The following is a 14,497-nucleotide window of genomic DNA, read 5'->3' on the forward strand; positions in this document are numbered from 1 at the left end:
TCACAAATGTTCTTGGCAGACCAAAGCTGTCTAAAATCCCCCTACACTCCCTCACCCAATTACCTTACACATACGTTCAGTCCCAAACCGAGCCATGTGGCCAGCATTTTGGACAAAGATACCCCTAACTTACATTATGCCTATTCCTACCAACTATCCAAGGTTCCCCACTGCTACGCCTTTCTTGGCATTTTGCCCGCTCATTACTTTTTCAATGTACAGAGCTACTGGTGGATACTGTATATAGTAACTAATGATGGACATACCGCATATAGATGAAATATTACTTCAGAGAGTCCCCCTGGCAGCAGGCAGCCGATCTCAAGAAATTCTGGAACAAAAAGTATAAACTGTGAAGATATTATGACGTGCGCTTAGTATGGTTCATCATATCAACAAATATATGATCTGCCTATTGATAACCTTGGAGAATTTGTTCCCACAGTCTTGTCATGTGTCTATAGGAACATTCTGGATGACATCACATTATAGAATTTCTATAGGTTGTTATTTGCTATAATACTTACATATATCCAGTGGATCTTCCAGCATGTCGGCTGTCACTGGTGCCACATATTCAGATGTTATAAATGTCTGTAAAATACATAATGGGTTTAATGCACATACATAAAATAACCCCATATCTATAATGAATAATAATATATTTACTTTCACACATTTCATTTTCTATCACAGGGCGAGTCCAATGCCCCTCTGCCACACAAATAACACCAGCAGTATAATGGCACATAACAGTTGGAGGACCCTGGTATAGATTTTGTATCAGGGACCAGGAGCTTATTGTTATTCTTCTATATAATCTTATCCTTAATGGAAAACTGCAAATTTGTCTTTTGTGGAGTCTTTTGGACTGGAGTAGAGAGAGTAAAAAATGGTAAATTGGATTTCTGGATTCAACAGACAAAATAATTATTAAAGGGGTTTTCTGACAGTTTCATAAACCTTAGTCTAAGCCGCATATGGCTAAAAATAACAAATTGTCCCTACTCATTTTTTAAATTCCCTGTGGCTCCTGCGCTGGTGGTTCTGTTGTCTTTAGTTGCTAGGCCACAGCGGTCATGTCCGTGTGGATGGCATGTCACGTGGCAGCTATTGTGTCACATCCAGGGCCGGCCTTAGGTTTATTGGTGACATGTGCAGTATCTGTGACGTCCTCCCCCTTATGATGCACCATGTAGTGTCCAAATAATTTAATCATACAGTGCCCAAATAACATCACCCAGTCAATAAACTAGGGATTGTATCTTTCTGTTTTTTTATATTATAGGTTTGGGCCCTAAATGCCGGATCGGCAGTGTAAGTTGAGGGTGCCCAGGCCATCTATGGTGGTAGTGCCCTCTTCAGTATTGACCAGTAATACACACTATGTGATCATTTAGAGATGCAGTTAATAAAATACACTGACCTTGGACTCTCCTACTGAATACATCCGACTGAATGTAGAACGTTATGTGATGTGAGGTGGAGGGCTCTGCTTAATCTTTGATCTGCCCTCCTGGGACGTGTGGTTATCATTAACTCTTATGAGGAATTAATTCTAGGAGAAAGAAAGACAATGTATTAGGACAAATCTCAATCAATGGCAACATTTCTATCTAGAACAGAGTCCAGTCCCCAACCAGTGTAAAATTACCAAAGGGGTAAATAGGATGACCGGCTGGGGTCCAGGGATTTGGGGTAGCCCACAGCTCTGGGGCTCCATACGCCCCTGAAATTGGACAAACAATAACGGCGCAGGGAGGAAGCGAAATGTCTGACCCAGTTGGTCGTCTATTAGGTGAGTATAATTTTTTATTTTATAGGAGCAAAGGGGGCACACTATTAATATGGGGGATAAAAGGACTGAGTCAGGGCTTAGAAAAGGGGGCTTCATTACTGTGGGGACATACAAAAGGGGCATTCTGACCCAGGACATACAAAAAGTGTCATTCTAACTGTGGAGGGTATTGGTGGATACTGCATATAGTAACTAATAAGAGACGCACCTTGCATAGATGAAATGTTGCTTCAGAGAGTCCCCCTGGCAGCAGGCAGCTGATCTTAAGGTGTTCTGGAAAAAACAATAATTGTGTAGTTTTATTTCTCCAGACAGACGTGTGCTCAGTATAGACCACCCAACAATGAAGGAAATGTACATTAGGGCTCATGTACACAGCAACTTCATGTGGACGGACCTGTATGGTGGCGCATAGACTGCAGTACTGGTAATGTAGACACTCTGTGTGCGCTGTGTGCTCCCCCATAAGCCAAATGTGTATTAGGAAATTACATAAATAACAAGTCCCTTATATATTACTAATACCATAATATCTTCTTTATGGAGCATTTCTATAATAATAATAATATAAAGCTGCAGCAAAATTCCCAGCGTTTACTTTTGCTACATGTGGATGAGTTTTTGAGACTGTAACTATTCACCTGTAACACTCGTGAATTTTGCCGCGCAGCAAATCTGCAGCGTCTGAATTCAGCTTTATGGCGTAGAATATAGTACTCAAATACTGCAATCATACAGTGTCCAAATAACACTGCCAGACAAGTATTGTCTGCCACACTGTAATGTAATCCATTATCAAGGAATTGTATCTGCATCCTGAGCAGTGCCCTTTACTTTTTTTACATGAAGAGTGGGATTGAGTGTTCAAGCAATGGGTGCCCCAGACATCAAGACCAGTGGCGCCCCATTCATTAGTGACAGGTGATGCACCCAGTGTAACCGCACAGGTCGCACACCCCTAAGACAGGCCCTGGATGAACAACATTGGGGAATTTGTTCCCACAGTCTTGTCATGTGTCTCTATAGGAACATTCTGGATGACATCAGATTATAGAATTTCTATAGGTTGTCATTTGCTATAATACTTACATATATACAGTGTATGTCCTAGCATGTCGGCTGTCACTGGTGCCACATATTCAGATGTCATAAATGTCTGTAAAATACATAATGGAATAAACATAAAATAACCCCATATCTAGAATGAATAATAATATATTTACTTTCACACCTTTCATTTTCTATCACAGGACGAGTCAGACATTGAAAACATTTTGTAATGTTAGTGTAAACCCAGGGAACATAACTATAGGGGTGAAGAGGTTGCAGTCACACCCAGGCCCAGGTGTCCATGACTGACATTAGGGGGGGTCACAATGTGGGCAATTTACAAATGCCAATCCCCAATGCCCCCATCTCCTAGAGGAATCCCGATTTTCGCTGCTAGAAACGCGATGTCAGTGAGAGAAGCACCCAGGCAGAAAGGCAGCTGCTGAGTTGCCCGGCCGCTTCTAAAACACAAGCAATGGAAGGGAGCCAGCGCAGCGCCCCGTTCCACCTGCTGGAGGGATGCGCCCTATGTAATGGCACAGGTCGCACACCCCTAAGGCCGGCCCTGGCTACTGCTGAGCCTTATTAGGATAATATACGGTAGCTTTTTAAGACTATTTAATTAAATTAAATTAGACATCATATTGAAAACGACTGAGAAGTCACATTCCACATTACTGACAGCTGCAATTCTCAGACAATGGTAAGGGTATGTTCACACACTTAACTAAAAAACTTCTCTAAAATACAGAGCTCTTTTCAAGGGAAAACAGCCTCTGATTTTCAGCCATTTTTTAAACCACAAACGTTTTTTAAGGCATTTTTACCAACGTTCTTGGAGCTGTTTTTCTATTGAGACAATGAAAAACGGCTCCAAAAACGGCCGAAGGAGTGAAATGCACTTCTTTTTACAGGGTGTTTTTTATGCGCCGCTTTATCAAACGCCCACGTAAAATGCACCATCGGAAAAAAAAAGTTTTTCCCATTGAAATCAATGGGCAGATGTTTGGAGGTGTCCAGCCTCCGTATTTTCGGCTGTTTTTCGGGGTGTTTACGGCCAGGAAAACCGCTGAAAATAGGCTGTGTGAACATACTCTGTTGTACTGAGTTGTAACTTTAATGAGAAAATATGAAACATTGAAATCTGAATGTAAAATGTTCAGTTGTTACTTGCATTAATAGAAACATTTTACTGGAACTTGAACTGTTTGTCTAAAAAAAAAAAAACAACCCCCGACAATCACCAGAAAAAAATCCTTCTACAATCATATAGTTGTGGTGAGTTGTTGGTGTGGTTAGAAATTGCTGCAGTAATGTCCAATATATATTTCATGTGTCCAGTAACATGTAGAATTAATGATAAAATGCTGCATCTTACCTGTCAATCACACAGTCTATCACAGTCCCGGTCCAGACGTCATTGGCAGAAATTGTAAAAAATATGTAATCCAGCTGCACAGAGAACCTAATGGCTAGTACTGTCTATGACATCATCAGTGATATCATAAGCGGCTGCAGTATCTGTTACATCATCTAATTATCTCCTACTGCCTGGATAGACTGTCTGTGCATACACTGGATATAGGCGTTACATGGGACTGCTGTTTATAAACATGGAAGAAAGATACATGTGTGGTTATAGGGGCTACGACTAAGAACATGTAATGTATGAAACATGTAATCTGTTACTAGATGGATTTTATACTGTAATACAGATGTAGCCATCTTTAACTTGACTCTGATAACTTGTTGCAGCGTGATACTTTCTTGATCCCGCAGCACTCCGTGTTTCAAGTGTGCGTGAGTAGGCTTCCACACCAATGTGTAAAAAATGGGAACTCAGCACTCCAAGGTATTATGCAATAAGTGATATTTGATTTCACATATAGCGAAAAGTAGTAATCCAAAAATAATGGCGCCATTACCCAACAGCGACCGAGGTCACAAGCGCCGCATATCCGTGTCTAAAGAAGGTTGAATGTATAGACCGAAACGTTAAAAACCTATTTTTGGATTACTACTTTTCGCTATATGTGAAATAAAATATCATTTGTTGCAGCGTGATATCACACAACAAAAGCCATTGAAAAAGTCAAGATAAGGGATTGTTTATTTAATGCGTTAAAAGTGAAGGTAAAGACGGCAACATCTGAACTAATAAAGGATACATTTTATTGAATTTCGTTTTAGGCTAAATTCACACAACAGTAAAAAACGTCCGCTTTCAGAACAATGATGTTCTATGGGTATATTCACACGGCCTTTTTTTAACCACCCGTGAATATTGGCCGTCAAAAAATAGAACATGTCCTATTTTTGGCCGCTTTCACGGCCAGACGGCCCCCATAGAAGTCAATGGATCATTTTTTAACGGCCGTCAATACATGTAACAGCCGTTAAAAACGGTTCTGTGATTTGGGGATTCAAGAGCCAAGGGAACTATTGGCTCCCTTGCTGGTAATCGGCGGCACAATGACACATACTCACCGATGCAGCGCCGTCCTCTACAGGTGTGGTCTCTAGTCTCATGGGTTCTGCGAAGGTGACGAGATGACGTCCTCGCGTCGCCTTCGCAGAACCAGTGAGACTAGAGATCACTCGTGACGTAGACGGTCATGCATCGGTGAGTATGTAGGGCATTCAGGCGGACAAAAATTACGGATATTGTTGCGCTCACTACTATGGTAGCATGGCGCTAGTACAGGGGACATTGTTGTCTACTGTAGCAAATTTTTCGGCACGGTCCTGAATTTACAGAGAGAGTCCCGAAAGATTACCACAGGGAGGGGGGGTGTGGTGCTTTCTCCGGAGAGGTGTCTGTGTCATCATCTACAGGGGGGCTGTGATGGCAGGAAGGAGGTGAAGGGAAAGTGAGCCCTAATCTACCCACCGCCCTGTCCCTGCCTACTTGCAACGACCCGCCCTAGGCGACGAGGTACAACTGGGCGGCGGTCCCTACGCTGTCTAAGTGCACAGGAAAACAAACAGGGAACACGCAAGGGAAGGGGCAGTAGCCACGGAACGCCACGAGGAAACGGAGCGGCGAACGAACAGTCAGGACCAGGACGAAGTGAGTAACCCGAGCGGGCACGGAGACAGAAGCAAGCCAGGGGCAAAGCAAAGCAAAGCAAGTCAAGTCAAGTCGAACTGCAGCAAGGCAGAAGCACGGCAGAAGCAGGCTGGAGCAAGCAGCAGTGGGGCCAGGAATCCAAAAGAATAACAAGCAATGAGGAAGAGAAAACTGCAGGTATAAATGGACAGGGGGCGGAGCTAACTCTGACTGACCAGGCCGCGATAGGCTCTCCCACTCCTGAGCCTGCCACCCTGATTGGTGGGAGCCGGTGTCAGTCTAAGAGGTCTGGCCTCAGGTGTCGACTGATTAACCCTGGGAGTCTCCACAGACGTAGTGCCTGGCAGATCCTTTACAGTACTCCCCCTTTTATGAGGGGCCACCGGACCCTTACTAAGAGGACCCGGTTTAGTGGGGAAGAGAAGGTGGAACCTCCTGACCAATACCCCAGCGTGAACATCTCGAGCAGGTACCCAAGTCCTCTCCTCCGGCCCGTATCCTCTCCAATGGACCAGGTACTGGAGGGAGCCCTGGATCATCCTACTGTCCACAATCTTGGCCACCTCGAATTCCACCCCCTCAGGGGTGAGAACGGGAACAGGAGGTTTCCTAGAGGGGGACCAGGACGGGGAGCAGCGTTTAAGGAGGGAAGCATGAAAGACGTCGTGTATGCGGAAGGATGGGGGCAGCTCCAGACGGAAGGATACAGGGTTGAGGACTTCAATGACCTTATAAGGCCCAATAAATCGGGGAGCAAACTTACTGGACGGGACCTTAAGGCGCAAGTTCCTGGACGACAACCAGACCAAATCCCCGACGACAAACCGGGGGTTAGCAGAACGTCTACTATCCGCCTGAATCTTTTGTGCGCTCTGGGACGCCTCTAGGTTCTTCTGAACCTGGGCCCAGACAGTGCACAGTTCCCGATGAACATCCTCTACCTCAGGATTATTGGAACAACCAGGGGAGACGGAGGAGAACCTTGGGTTAAACCCGAAATTACAGAAAAACGGGGAGACCCCTGACGAGTTACTGACCCGGTTATTCAGGGAAAATTCAGCAAGGGGAAGGAATGAGACCCAATCGAATTGACAGTCAGAGATGAAACACCTTAAATATTGTTCCAGGGATTGGTTGGTCCTTTCCGTTTGGCCGTTAGTTTCGGGATGGAAGGCGGAGGAGAAGGACAGATCAATCTCCAACTTTTTACAAAAGGCTCTCCAAAATAAGGAAACAAATTGTACCCCTCTGTCCGAAACGATATTGACTGGGGCCCCATGGAGACGCAGGATGTGTTTCACAAACAAAGAAGCTAACGTCTTGGCGTTAGGTAGCTTCTTAAGGGGCACAAAGTGGCACATCTTGCTGAAGCGGTCGACTACCACCCACACCACCGACTTGCCCTGAGATGGAGGCAAATCGGTGATAAAATCCATGGAGATATGGGTCCAAGGTCTCTGGGGAATGGGCAAGGGACGTAGTAGGCCCGCAGGTCGGGACCTAGGGGTTTTGGACCTAGCGCAAACCTCACAAGCGGCGACGTAAGCCCTAACATCTTTAGGCAACCCAGGCCACCAATAGTTTCTGGTAATGAGGTGTTTGGTGCCCAAGATGCCAGGATGACCAGATAGAGCGGAGTCATGGTTTTCCCTGAGTACCCTCAGCCGGTATTGCAGGGGAACAAACAGTTTGTCCCCAGGGACGTTCCCGGGAGCTGCACCCTGATCAGCCGCGATATCAGAAGCTAAATCAGAATCCGTGGCAGAGACGATTATACCAGGGGGTAAAATACAAGCGGGATCCTTCTCGGAAGGAGGATTGGCCATGAAACTACGTGACAGAGCATCAGCCTTAATATTCTTGGACCCAGCCCTATAGGTAACCAAGAAATTAAATCTGGTAAAGAATAGTGCCCACCGAGCTTGTCTAGGATTAAGCCTCCGGGCCGATTCTAGGAAAACCAGATTCTTGTGATCCGTAAGGACCGTTACCTGGTGTCTGGCCCCCTCCAGGAAGTGCCGCCACTCCTCAAAAGCCCATTTAATGGCTAGAAGTTCGCGGTTGCCAATATCATAGTTACTCTCCGTGGGCGAAAACTTCCTAGAGAAGTAAGCACAGGGGCGGAGATGGGTGAGGGAGCTGGTACCCTGGGACAAGACGGCCCCCACTCCCACCTCGGAAGCGTCAACCTCCACAATAAATGGCTCCTCTTGGTTGGGCTGAATCAGCACGGGGGCCGAGATAAAGCACTTCTTGAGAGTCTCAAAGGCCTGGACGGCCTCAGGGGGCCAATGGAGGACATCAGCACCCTTGCGGGTAAGGTCCGTAAGAGGCTTAGCGACGACCGAGAAGTTGGCAATAAATCTCCTGTAATAGTTGGCGAACCCTAAAAAACACTGTAACGCCTTAAGGGAGGCAGGTTGGACCCATTCCGCCACAGCTTGAACCTTGGCAGGGTCCATGCGGAATTCATGAGGAGTGAGGATTTGCCCTAAAAATGGTATCTCCTGTACCCCAAAGACACATTTTTCAGTCTTAGCAAACAGATTATTCTCCCGAAGGACCTGGAGCACCTTCCTGACATGCTCCACGTGAGAGGACCAGTCCTTGGAAAACACCAGTATGTCATCAAGGTACACAACAAGAAAATTACCCAGGTACTCTCTCAGGATTTCATTAATAAAATTCTGGAAGACAGCAGGGGCGTTACACAACCCAAAGGGCATGACCAGGTATTCGAAATGACCCTCGGGTGTGTTGAACGCAGTTTTCCACTCATCCCCCTCTTTGATGCGGATAAGGTTATATGCCCCCCGTAGATCGAACTTAGAAAACCATTGGGCTCCCTGAACCTGATTAAAAAGATCCGGAATCAAAGGAAGTGGGTACTGGTTCCTTACAGTGACCTTATTCAGGTTACGATAATCAATGCACGGCCTAAGACCACCATCCTTCTTCCCCACGAAGAAGAAGCCAGCACCTACAGGAGAAGTCGAGGGGCGAATGAAACCCTTGGCCAGGCATTCCTGGATATACACCCTCATGGCTTCACGTTCAGGACATGAAAGATTAAATATCCTACCTTTAGGAAGCTTGGCACCAGGCACCAAATCGATAGCGCAATCGTAATCTCTATGGGGGGGCAACACCTCGGAGGCCTCCTTAGAAAACACATCGGCGAAGTCCTGAACGAACTCAGGAAGCGTGTTTACCTCCTCCCGGGGAGAAATAGAGTTAACAGAAAGACATGACATAAGACATTCATTACCCCATTTGGTGAGATCCCCAGTATTCCAATCAAACGTGGGATTATGCAACTGCAACCAGGGAAGGCCTAAAACCAGATCAGACGATAATCCCTGCATTACCAGTACAGAGCACTGCTCAAAATGCATGGAGCCAACCAGGAGTTCAAAAACAGGAGTATGCTGAGTAAAATAACCATTAGCAAGGGGAGTAGAGTCGATTCCTACTACAGGGATAGGATAAGGTAAATCAATACAAGGCATCTTTAGAGACATAGCAAATTCAACAGACATGATATTAGCAGATGAGCCAGAATCCACGAAAGCACTGCCCGTGGCAGACCGGCCAGCAAACGAGACCTGAAAGGGAAGCAAAATTTTATTGCGTTTCACATTAACGGGAAATACCTGTGCGCCCAAGTGACCTCCCCGATGATCACTTAGGCGCGGAAGTTTTCCGGCTTCTTATTCTTGCGCCTGGGACAGGTGTTCAGTAGATGCTTGTCGTCCCCACAGTAGAAGCAGAGACCGTTCATTCTGCGAAACTCCCTACGTTGTCGAGGGGACATGGAGGCCCCGAGTTGCATAGGTACCTCCGAGTCCTCCGTGGAGGGGCGAGGAGGCGGGACCTCGGGGGGGATCGCAGAAAAGTCAGAGGGGAGCACACTGAAGCGTTCTAGCTGACGTTCCCTGAGACGTCGGTCAAGTCGTACTGCTAGGGCCATAACCTGGTCAAGAGAGTCAGACGAGGGGTAGCTAACCAGCAGATCCTTCAGGGCGTCAGATAATCCTAACCTAAACTGGCACCTTAGGGCCGGATCGTTCCACTGAGAAGCTACGCACCACTTCCTAAAATCAGAACAGTATTCCTCAACCGGTCTCCTACCCTGACGTAAGGTCACCAACTGACTCTCGGCTAAAGCAGTCCTGTCAGTCTCGTCGTAAATGAGTCCGAGGGCAGAGAAAAAACGATCAACAGAGGAAAGTTCAGGGGCGTCAGGAGCCAAGGAGAAGGCCCACTCTTGGGGCCCTTCCTGGAGTCGGGATATGATGATACCCACCCGCTGGTTCTCGGAACCTGAGGAGTGGGGCTTAAGGCGGAAATATAGTCTGCAACTCTCCCGGAAGGAGAGAAACGTCTTACGGTCCCCTGAAAACCGGTCAGGTAACTTGAGGTCGGGTTCTAGAGGTGAGGTGGTGCGCCCAACCCTTTGGGCCAGGGCCTGGACCTGTAGGGAGAGGCCCTGCATCTGCTGGGTCAGGGTCTCAAGGGGGTCCATGATAGCGACAGCGTAGGAGAAATGGTAGACTAGGTAAGGGCTTGTTATTCTGTGATGGCAGGAAGGAGGTGAAGGGAAAGTGAGCCCTAATCTACCCACCGCCCTGTCCCTGCCTACTTGCAACGACCCGCCCTAGGCGACGAGGTACAACTGGGCGGCGGTCCCTACGCTGTCTAAGTGCACAGGAAAACAAACAGGGAACACGCAAGGGAAGGGGCAGTAGCCACGGAGCGCCACGAGGAAACGGAGCGGCGAACGAACAGTCAGGACCAGGACGAAGTGAGTAACCCGAGCGGGCACGGAGACAGAAGCAAGCCAGGGGCAAAGCAAAGCAAAGCAAGTCAAGTCAAGTCGAACTGCAGCAAGGCAGAAGCACGGCAGAAGCAGGCTGGAGCAAGCAGCAGTGGGGCCAGGAATCCAAAAGAATAACAAGCAATGAGGAAGAGAAAACTGCAGGTATAAATGGACAGGGGGCGGAGCTAACTCTGACTGACCAGGCCGCGATAGGCTCTCCCACTCCTGAGCCTGCCACCCTGATTGGTGGGAGCCGGTGTCAGTCTAAGAGGTCTGGCCTCAGGTGTCGACTGATTAACCCTGGGAGTCTCCACAGACGTAGTGCCTGGCAGATCCTTTACAGGGGCTGTGTGCCATCGTCTACAGGGGGCTGTGTGCCATCGTCTGCAAGGGGGCTGTGTGCCATCATCTACATGGGGCGGTGTGCCATCATCTACAGGGGGGCTGTGTGCCATCATCTACAGGGGGGCTGTGTGCCATCATCTACAGGGGGGCTGTGTGACATCATCTACAGGGAGGCTGTGAGCCATCATCTACAGGGGGTCTGTGTGCCATCATCTACAGGGGGTCTGTGTGCCATCATCTACAGGGGGTCTGTGTGCCATCATCTACAGGGGGTCTGTGTTTCATCATCTACAGGGGGTCTGTGTGGCATCATATACAGGGGGTCCGTGTGCCATCATCTACAGGGGGGCTGTGTGGCATCATCTACAGGGGGGCTGTGAAACAATCATGACAATGACCTTTGTTTGGGTGTTTTCAGGGGGTTGGGACAAAAGAAGCCAGACAAATGAAATTCATCAGTTTTTTTAACGGCCATGAAAAACGGATGCAAAATGGATGTCAAACGGCCATTAAAAACGGACAGACGGACTGGAAGTGTATAAAAATTTGCAGACACAATGATGCAAAACGGCCATGAAAAACTGACAGTTGATCAGTTTTTAATGGCCATTTTTTTTCACTGTCGTGTGAATGTAGCCTAAGTTCTGGATCGTCTCCATTTTAATGGATAAAGTTACCGGACAATTATCCGCCCACCGAGAGTTTATTGGACACATGGACGGCCTGGTGAGCAGATGAACTTCTTGTTTCTTTGTTTGGAGTCATGTACAGATATAGCAATCCTTATCCTGACTCTGATAACTTGCTGCAGCGTGATAATTTATCACTTAAGTCACTAAAAACTATTGAAAAAGTGAAATTAAAGTTTCTTGACACTGTGTATTCAATGTATTTAACCCCTTCGAGCTCAGCAACGTAATATTCCGTGGCGCTGACCGCCCCGTTCGCGCTCAGCGACGGAATATTATGTCGCAGGGTAAATGCATCGCCATTTTCCACCGGCGCGTGCACGAGCTTTGACAGCTGCTGTTTCCGACAGCAGGCTATCACAGCTCAATACGCCGGGACCTATTGCGATGGTCCCGCCTCCACAATCGCCACTATTGGTCAGTCAGTGAGTAACTGTCCAATAGTGGCGATCGGTCTCTTCACTTCCTCTCCCTGACATCACATCCTGCCGCACCCGCCCTGAGATGGAGATAGCGAGGCGTTCAGAGCGGTTGTGAGTAGAGGGAGAGAAGAAAAAGAGTGAAAAAAAGAAAAGAAAAGAAAACTTTTTTCTGCTTCCCACCTCCCCAATCCACTACCCAGTCCTTTACCCTTCCTCCTTGTGTTCCCCCCACATTTTTGGTCAGTGATCTCCTATCACTGACCACTTCTTAGTCTTCAGGACCAATTTCTTGGTCCCTGGGGATTATTTTTTTCTTTATAAAACATATAAAATAAAAATATATATTAAAAAAAAAAAAAAACGAAAAAAAAAACCTGTTAATTTAGACAATTTATCTAGTTAGTTTAGTATTAGTGTTAGTTAGTGTCAGGGAACCGTCAAAAAGCATAGTTAGGTATAGCGTCAGGAATCCATCACCATAGTTGGATCTAGCGTTAGGGGTCCATCACAGTAGTTAGGTTTAGCGTCAGGGAAGCTCGGAATAATCTAGATAGGTTTAGTGTCAGGCACCCGTCACCGTAGTTAGGTTTAGTGTTAGGGAAGCTCAGAATAATCTAGTTAGGTTTAGTGTCAGAGAATAGTCGCCGTAGTTAGATTTAGTCTCAGGGAAGTTCAAATAAAATCTAGTTAGGTTTAGTGTTAGGAACCGTCGCCCTTGTTAGGTTTAGTCTCAGGGAAGCCCACTCGTTCTATAAAAACACCAATTTTTTGAGCTGGTTTAGGTAGCAGCCTATTGCTCCTAGTTAGGAAAGCAATCAAACATGTCCCAACGGACATTTAGTGCCGAAGAGGCATATTCATTTCTTGCCTCCGACACAGAGTCGTCGGATCGTGAGACTCTGTTTTATTTATCCACCTCCTCATCCAGTGATGAAGAAGAGGAACCTCCTAGGAGATGCCCCTTGACCACCAGTGCAGTTGAAGCCCCCGAGCGAAATGACCCCGCCGCAGTTCAAGCCCCCATTTGGACCCCCACACCAGACATTTATGAGCCCAAAATCCCAGAGTTAAAATTTAATACGGCAGGGCTCAGTGAAATGGGCTTTTTCAAGTTCTTCTTCACTGATGACTTTATAGATCTTATGGTCTCCCAGACAAATTTATATGTCCAACAGTATATTACTAAGAACCCTACATCATTTTATGCCCAATCCTACAGGTGGACCCCTGTAGATGTAGCAGAGTTGGGCAAGTTCTGGGGACTTCACTTGAACATGGGGCTTCTGAAAAAGCCATCCATTAGGACCTACTGGAGCATGGACATCTTATACCATACCCCCAATGTACCGTATGGCCATGTCCAGGATGCATTATGAGGCAATATTTTGCTTCTTAAATTATAAGGATAATGAGCAGTGCCCACCCCGATATGACCCCATGTCACGAAGCGGGTTAGTGGACCCACTAGGCCGTACCACCGCAGCGGGGAGGCAGCTGGCTAAACAGGACACCCCAGAAATACAATGTCCCGCACAAGGGTACCTGAATAGTCCAGATGGTGGCCGCAGCTCTGGCACAGATGAGATGGGTGCAGCAGATGGCGCCAAACGTGGCGGATGACACAGGAGCCGCAAGTTCCTCCAGACGTGGCGGATTCCTCCAGACGTGGCAGACTCCTCCAGACGTGGCAGATGACACAGGACGTGGCGGATTCCTCCAGACGTGGCAGATTCCTCTGGACGTGGCAGATGACACAGGATGTGGCAGATTCCTCTGGACGTGGCAGATGACACAGGACGTGGCAGATTCCTCTGGACGTGGCAGATGACACAGGACGTGGCAGATTCCTCTGGACGTGGCACGACTAGATACTAGGGCAAAGCATGGGAAACAAGAACGGGGAACAAGGTACGGGTAACAACAGGAACGGGAAACACTAAGGGACCATTTGCAAGACAGACTGGGAAAACTAACAACGCTCAGGCATCGAACTAGGGGGCTGGACCCCTCTTATAGCCCAGGGTACTCACGGGTCAAAGGTCGTTCAAGATGTCCGGTGCGCGCGCTGTCCCTTTAAGAGCGGGGACGAGCGAAGGTGAGTGGATGCAAGCGCTGGCGTCTCCTGAGGAGGAGGCTGGGGCCAGCGCTTGCCGACTCGTGGCTGCGGCTGTCAGCGGGAGGTTGGAGCTGACAGCCCGCAGCCACGGACGTTACAGTATCCCCCCTCTTACGCCCCCTCTTCTTGGGACCGGAGCGAGAGAGAAACTTCTTTAGAAGAGTAGGGGGCATTGAGGTTCTCCTCTG

At 47.5% G+C, this 14,497-nt stretch overlaps 1 long non-coding RNA gene across 1 annotated transcript; it reads right to left on the reverse strand.

Annotated features, from left to right (window-relative positions):
• Positions 1–4,273, reverse strand: LOC142740647 (uncharacterized). Its single transcript, XR_012880834.1, has 6 exons — positions 4,227–4,273; positions 2,888–2,954; positions 2,007–2,071; positions 1,427–1,558; positions 528–594; positions 1–331 (listed from the first exon to the last, which is right to left on the reverse strand). It is a non-coding gene; the product is annotated as an uncharacterized LOC142740647 (long non-coding RNA).
• Positions 4,274–14,497: the final 10,224 nt, after the last annotated feature.

This window comes from Rhinoderma darwinii, chromosome 2, assembly GCF_050947455.1.
Source record: "Rhinoderma darwinii isolate aRhiDar2 chromosome 2, aRhiDar2.hap1, whole genome shotgun sequence".
NCBI classification, from domain to species: Eukaryota; Metazoa; Chordata; class Amphibia; order Anura; family Rhinodermatidae; genus Rhinoderma; species Rhinoderma darwinii.